Source organism: Triticum aestivum, chromosome 2D (assembly GCF_018294505.1).
Source record: "Triticum aestivum cultivar Chinese Spring chromosome 2D, IWGSC CS RefSeq v2.1, whole genome shotgun sequence".
Lineage (NCBI taxonomy): Eukaryota > Viridiplantae > Streptophyta > Magnoliopsida > Poales > Poaceae > Triticum > Triticum aestivum.
The window spans coordinates 155586426-155594514 of record NC_057799.1 but is presented as its reverse complement, the minus strand read 5'-3'; positions in this window follow the sequence as shown (position 1 = coordinate 155594514).

Sequence of the window (8089 nt, the reverse complement as noted above, 5' to 3'; positions counted from 1 at the left end):
TTCACCGAATCCGATCGTGAGGGAGCGATGGTGGGAGTATCGATCCCAGATGGAGCATCCACCAGAGATTGAAGGATTGAGCATCTACAGGGTGCCGTTTGTGAGGGTGACGTGCCAGAGCGATCCGGTGGAGTCTTCGTCGACCCAACCCAACTGCAACAGGAGAAAAACAGTTGGCCCGACGACGCTTCCCCGCCATCCTCTCCCTCGCCGTTCACATCGTCTCACGGGACGGCTGTCTGCCGCCATGGAATAGGAGGGATTTTCCCCCCAGACCAATAGTCAGGCAGGTTGTGAATTGTCAGGAGGAGCTGAGGGTTGTTAGTATTTGCAGGTTGTGAATTGTGTTTTGTGTTGTGTATTTTCAGAGTACTTTCAGATATGAATGTCTTTTGAATTTCAGATTTGCAGTATTGAGCATATGAAGTATTTTATGAATTCTAGAAATCTATTTTTAGCACTTAAAAAATGTAGTTTCATAGGAGTATAAAAGTGCAGCCAATGTGATTCTCAGAGAAGAAACTGCAAGTTTCAGTTTCAGATAAGAAACTCCAAGTTCAGTTTCAGATAAGAAACTGCAACTTTCAGAGGCAGAGCATTTATATTAACACGGCCTTTTCAAACAGTGTTAACATCATGCTGGAAGTTTTATTCATGGTCGAAACTGGAACTACCAGCCAATTAACACCATGCTGATCAACATTCATACATAGCACATCTTCATATGATGCACAGTAAAAAAGATATGCTATTTTCAAAATGCCCACACAATGTCGAGTGTGCGAAAAATAGAGAAAACGAGGGACGAAGTTTTGACAGGTGTAGGACATGGTGTGCGTAGATGACAATTAGGACCCACATGTCAATAAAGGCAGCGGCATAAACTTTGGAGATATTTTCTCTGCACTGGTGGAATCGAACCCGGGCGGAACAGCTGCCTCGTCTAGGCTTTCTTTTTTAACATGCGCAGCCCACGACCTCGGATGGGAGGTCCATAAGGCTGTTTGTATTTTCTTGAGGGCCATCATGTATCGACCGGCCTATGGACCTCCCATCCGAGGTTTTATTTTTCCTGAAACATCGGCAGCCCAATTTTTCTATATAAGAATAGGAATGCCTGGTCCAACTTATGTTTCCCTTCTAACTATATTATATATATTTAAATTATTGTATATGTTATTATATATTATTGTTATTCTCATCATATATTTAACAGATACTTACATATGTAAGAAAATAATATCCCACATCTTGTTAACTTATAAAAATAATTTCTTAACAATAAAATCCTGGAATGTTTTTGGCAACGAAAATCCTGATGATTGTGTACAAAAGCTTGGTAAGATTTAAGGACCAATGTAATAATAAATGACTTATTATTAAAATATATATATATATATATATATATATAACAAAATGCTCAGCCCCTGTTTATTTTTTGATAACATTGCTGCGCCCACCCCAACATTATAATTAGAATCAGCCCAGCAAAATCGTGTATTTTGAGAAAATGCAACTGGCCTGTAATTTTTTGGGAAAACATAAATGGGCCGCATGGACGCTATATTATTTGTTCCCCAGCCCAGCTAATGGACTGTAATTCAAAAAAAAGATCAAATGGACTGTAAATTCTACCCCGCAAAAAAAAAGACTGTAAATTCTGAAAAAATGGGTTGAATATGTGCCACATTTTTGGAGGCTGAAATGTGGAACAATAGGCCGAAGCCAATGCAAGTCGTTGTCAACTTAGTCAACAAATGATTCTGACATCGTTAGTCGTTGGATTGACATCCAACGACCGGCATCCATCTTCAATCTCTCATCTTCTTCCTCCAGCGCCACCGGGACCACCTTCTCCTGCCTCCTGCTGCTAGCAACTCTGCTTAGCACGCTTCGCTGTGAAGCACTACTCCACCGTTGGCCAGGCCATCCCTCCACCCCTCCACACCTCTTGTTCTTCTCCACCGACTGCTGAACCACACCGCACCAGAATCAGTTAACCCTCGTACACCTCTCCGTTTGCGACTCTACTCCCGCGTCTTCCCATCTCTGGCTCGTTGCTGTCTGGGTCCTCGCCGTCGTCCACCACCTTGGATGCGCTCGGCGCGGAGTGGTTAACGTGGTCAACGAATGACACCATCAGAAGTAGACTGTGCGTGGAGAGGCTGGCAGCTGGGTCCACGGCCGCACGCAAGGAAATGCCTCCTTATTACGCGCAAAATAATGATTCCTCCACCTGACAGCTAGGACCTACCGGAAGGGCCTCTGTATTTCGCGAAAAAAATGTTCCCACCGCTGACAGGTCGGACCCACTAGCTATATCTTCGCACGCAAGGAATTGCCTCCTTATTACGCACGAAAAAATGAACACTCCCCCTACTAGTTGGGATCCACCTTGGTGGGAGGCTGACTTGTGGGCCTACTAAGTTGACGGGGCGGAGTGCTTTGTCAACTTAGTCAATATGAACGATTCTAGCTCCAGTGACCGTACGATGTCCATCCAACGGCCGTAGTGCTTCTTCAACCTCTGGTCTTGTTGCTCCAGCCGCCCAAAGCAGCGCCGGTCGTGCCGCATGCTCCTGCCTCCCGTGGCCGGCTGTGCTGCCGCGGAGGCCTCACCGCCCCCTACTATTCCCACCGCTGGCCAGGCCCTGTGGCGACGGTAGCCTCACACCGTAGCTGAACCAGTGAACCCTCGTACTCCTCTCCTCGCGGGCTTCCACTGCCGCGTCTTCCCCGGCTCCGTGTCGTCCCCTTCCTAGGCCTCGCCGTCGTCCACTGCCCTGGTGCTCTCGGCGCGGCGTGGTCAACGTGGTCAAGGAACGACTTCCATCGAAAGAGTATTCTACGTGGAGAGGCTGACAACTGGGTCCACGGCCACAGCAAGGAAGTGCCTCCTTATTACGCGTAAAATAATTATTCCTCCACCTGACAGTGGGGACCCACTAGACGGGCCACCGTATTTCATGAAAAAATGTTTCCCCCTGACTACTGGGACCCACCAGCTACATCTTCGCACGCAAGGAAGTGCCTGACAGTTGGGACCCACCTGGTCGAAGCGTACGTAGCGTTGTCATTCTGGTCGCGAACGTGTACGTACATACTGGTCGATGTAGAGGCGCGCACGTGTCGTAGTAGAGGCGCGCACGTAGCATGTACACGTACGTACAGCGGCCAGGGTGCAAGAAAGTAAATACGGCCACGTACGTACATACGGGCAGGGTCTTGAACGCCTACTCACGCGTACGTACGGCCAGGGCTCGTGTACATGGCTGGGCCGGAACGGAGAAACAGCGTCGTTGTCGTGTTCATGGGGAGCCAACCGGATGGGTCGGAACGGAATGCGTCGTCGTGTTCATCGGGAGGGCTTGGACAGAACAGCCGATGGAAACGACGCCTGGCGTACCGTAGGACAGAGGAAACAGCCTTGTGTTCGACTGGCCACGTTCGAAACGGGATCCTGTTTATCGGGAGGGGTCTGGCGTATCGCAAAAAACGGAGGAAACGGACCTCCTACGGTCAAAACGGGGGTCCTGTTGATCGGGAGGGGTGTGGCGTACAACAAAATGGAGGAAACAGACTTGTGTTGGAGCGCTACGGTCGAAACGGGGGTCCTGTTCATCAGGAGGGGTGTGGCGTACCGCAAAACGAGACTCCACAGGACACTGTTCATCTCCACCGTTGACCCCTCCATCCTCCACGGGCTACTGTTCATCCACCGTCGACCTCCTCCAGCCTCCACCTGCGACTGTTCATCCACGGGCTCCTGTTCATCCAGCCTCCACAGCGCGTTACTCCACCGGCTACTGTTCAACCAGCCCTCTCCATGGGCTCCTGTTCAACCACCCCTCCACGGGCTACTGTTCATCCTGCCCTCCACCGTCTACTGTTCATCCCGCCCTCCACGGGGTGGTCCTGTTCATCCTGCCCTCCACGGGGTCCTGTTCATCCAGCCCCAACCGGCTCGAACGATCGGGGTCCTGTTCATCCACCCCCACCGGGAACTGTTCATCCAAACCCCCCAGCAACGCTCACTGTTCATCCAGAGGCAACGCCACGGGGTCATGTTCATCCACCCCCACCGGGAACTGTTCATCCAAACCTCCCAGCAACGCTCACTGTTCATCCAGAGGCAGCATCGATCGGCTTCAGTTAGCAGAAGTAGCGAAGGAATCGCTCGAGCGGGTTCAGTTAACAGCCATCGATCGATCGCTCGGGTTCAGTAACGTGTAGCCTGAGTGCAATCGCTCGGGTTCAGTTAGAGCCCAACGCCTCGCACACACGCGCGTACGTACGAGAGAAACGCGCATCGCTCGGCCCCCGACCACCCACCGTAACCGGGGACTCCCCGATATTTTCCGCGCCCTCGCTTCTACCACGGTTTTTTCTGTCATGGACAGCCCAAAGAATGTCATGCAGCTGCGTCTCCGGCCCACCCAGGACGAAAATCCCATTTTTTGTCAAGATTTTTTGTCATAGAAGTAGGACCCCACCACATCTATGATGATACCGGGTTTTGTCACAATTATCGTCATAGAAGTGTCATAAGTATGACAAAAGATTTTTGTTCGGCCCAAAATGTCACGGATGTGTCTTTTTTTTGTAGTGTATCATCATAATTATTCGATCTTCTATCAATTGCCCAACAGTAATTTGTTTACCCACCGTGTGCTATTTCTTGAGAGAAGCCACTAGTGAAATCTACGACCCCCTGGTCTATTCTTTATCACATTTGCTTTGAGATCTATTTTACTTGCTTTCGTGTTCAGATCTATTCTTCAAAAAACCAAAAATACCTTGCTGCACTTTTTTCTTTACTTATTTTATTTTGTGTGATTGCATGATCTATATATCCAAAATCAAACAAACCAATCTATCTTTTGCCCGAGGAGGGATTGACAACCCCTCTTACGCGTCGGGTTGCAAGTATTTGTTCTTTGTGTGCAGGTACCGTTTACATAGTGTTGCTTGGTTCTCCTACTGGATTGATAACCTTGGTTTCTTAATTGAGAGAAATACCTACCGTAGCTGTGCTGCATCATCCCTTCCTCTTTGGGGAAATACCAACGCAGTTTCAAGCGACATCAAGTCACTAAAAGTTTTTAGAAATTTTTCAAAAGAAGAATTTTTTTGGAAAATGTTCCAAGGTGGTTCCTCGAGCAAGAGCTCTCCCAGGCCTCCTATACGAGAGCGCGACCTCGAACCTCCGCGGGAAGCCCTTGTGTGCCTATGTGAATGGTTGTCGGATTCCTTCATGACTCAAGCAAGTATTAAGGAAGAGTTCGACATGTACGTGCACAATGCCGAGTTGACAGAATTCGTATCAGATAAGTGCCCACAATTTAAGAATCTCACTGATACCTTTGTGCGAAAATTTGAGTACGTGCCTCATCGCAATTCTCATGCTGTTATCTTCAACTTATATAAAAATCATTTTCGCATGGATCTCAAGGAGTTTTGTGAAGCATGTAAAATTCCCTATTGGGGGATCTGTAATGAACCTCGTAAATCTGATTGCAATGAATTCTTGCCAAATATTACTAGGGGATAAACTAGAGGCATACCACAAGCTACTATAGGGAGCATCCATTTTCCTGCTATACATTATTTTGCTCTGTTCATAGGTAGATGCATAAACGGTAAACATGACCTTAGTCATCTTTGTGTCCTTGATTTGAGCATTCTTAAGAGTGCAGTGTTAAGAGATAGAAAATTTAACATGGGGACCATTATTGCATGTCGTTTACACAATAATGCCTTAGTTGGTGATTTCTTTGGTGGTATTTATGCTACTCGCTTAGCCACTCATCTAGGGGTACCCATTAAGGAAAATGATACTACCTCCGTCCTGGTTTATAAGTTTGCATTGTATTTTGTGCCAAATTTTGACTAGAGATTTAACTTACAGAATATTAATGCATGTCGCCAAAAATTATATCGTTGACTTCGTATTCGAATATAGTTTCTAATTATATTATTTTTTATGGCATGCATAAACATTTATTAGTTAAATTTAAAGTCAAAATTTGGCACATAATACAAAGGGGACTAATAAACCAGGACGGAGGTAGTACCATGTTGCCACCTAGTTTTCTTGATTATGATGCTATGGTACACCACCAGTTCCTTGAGAGAAACAACCCTCCGTTCAGATACAGGCTAATCTTTAACAGGCGCCGTGTCTTCCATATTACTTTGCCTGCTCCTTCCTTCCTCAACTCTCGGGATAAATGTAGACATTGTATACTTGAGGAGGAAGCGGAGGAGTATGAGAGGGCGGTGGAGACCTCCCGCCTTGATGAGGCAGGACGCCAAGCTGTGGCAGCTGCATACGAGTACAACCCGAACTACGATTTGGGTATTATCCAGGCTACCAGGGACCTTAGACCCACTTAGGCCAAAAGCCTAAGCTTGGGGGAGTACATATTTCTCACTGACATTACATTCATGTACCACACATTTCATTCCAGTTGTCGGTGTTCATCCTTTTTCATTGTTTATCCATGTTAGTTTTATGTTTGTTTTCTTCTTGTGTGTTTTAAAAACTTCGACAATCCAAAAAATATATTTCTCATTTCTTTTTGGGGTTTCTTTCTTGTTTAGTAATTTGTAGTATAAAAAATAAAACCCAAAAATATTTCTCGTTCTTCTTTTACTTGTTGGGAGCTTTCCCGTGTAGATAGTTTTTCTCATTTTCATTTTTCTTCCCTCTTTTTATTTTCTTTCTTCAAAAAAAACAAAAACTCCAAAAATATTTTAGATTGTTTCTATGAATTTCTTTTCTTTTCTTTGGGATGTTGTGAAGAGAAAACCACAATGAACATGTTGAGTGGCTCTCATATGCATTACTGTTGATCTAATAAAGAGCCCATATTATCTTCTCTTCTCCTTTGAATAAAATGTTTGCAGATTTTAGCTTTGTCCATAGCACACTTGCACTTTTTTCATTTTCATATCATTCGGTCGTGGTAGTGAAAGGCAATAATGACGTTGATTTGATGAAGTGATTGAGATGAACAAAGGCTGGTATGAACTCCTCTTGTTTTTGTTTTTGTAAATATGTTCAGCTCGTCGTTCTGGATTCAGTATTATTATGAGTAAACATGTTTGTTATGACAAAGAGAGATTGTAGTTGCTCATGCCATGCTTAATTAGCTAGGAGTGGATAATGATTTATCTTGAGTGTCAACATGCATTAAAATGGTTATGATATAGTAGGATAGTATGGTATCTCCCTTTGAATGATTTGAGTGGCTTGACTTGGCACATGTTCACGCACGTAGTTGATTCAAAACCAACATAGCCTCCACGATGTTTATGTTGATGGTGTTTGATATCCTACTCATGCTTGTATTCAATGTTAATTATTCTCAATGCATGTTTATGACTGTTTTCGCTCTCTAGGCTGGTCGCTTCTCAATCTATTTGCTAGCCTTCACCTGTACTAAACGGGAATACTGCTTGTGCATCCAAATCCTTAAACCCAAAGTTGTTCTAGATGAGTCCACTATATCTACCTATGTGTGGTATTACCCTGCCGTTCCAAGTAAATTTGCATGTGCCACCTCTAAACATTCAAATAAAAATCTTTTTTGTGTGCCCGTACCGCTCATGAAGCGACAGGGGGCGGTCAGTATCTTCCATGCTAAGAGGGTTATTCTTATGATGAGTGTTTATTCACTTGTCCTTACATGAGATGGGCTGGTAACCGGGATGCCCAGTCCATGATCAAATCGCAAAATAATGAAACAAACTCCCCCGAAAAGTTGTTGATATGGAGGGCACCCTAGGATTTGGCTAGCCATGACTTGTGTTTGTTGGTGGAGGGGGAGTAAACTTTACCTTTTTCGCTTGGGAACGGCCACTAATTTGTTTGGCATGGAAGATACTGTAAACTCTTGATCGTAACGTTGAGAGGAAAGCCATACCTCCTAAAATTATATTCATCCTGGTTTTAAGCTTCAAGCTCTAGCACCTCTGCAAATCCCTGCTTCCCTCTGCGAAGGACTTGTCCATTTACTTTTATGTTTTTTACTTTTATTGTCGAGTCATCACCCTCTCATTTAAGCACTAGTTCATGAGCACTATT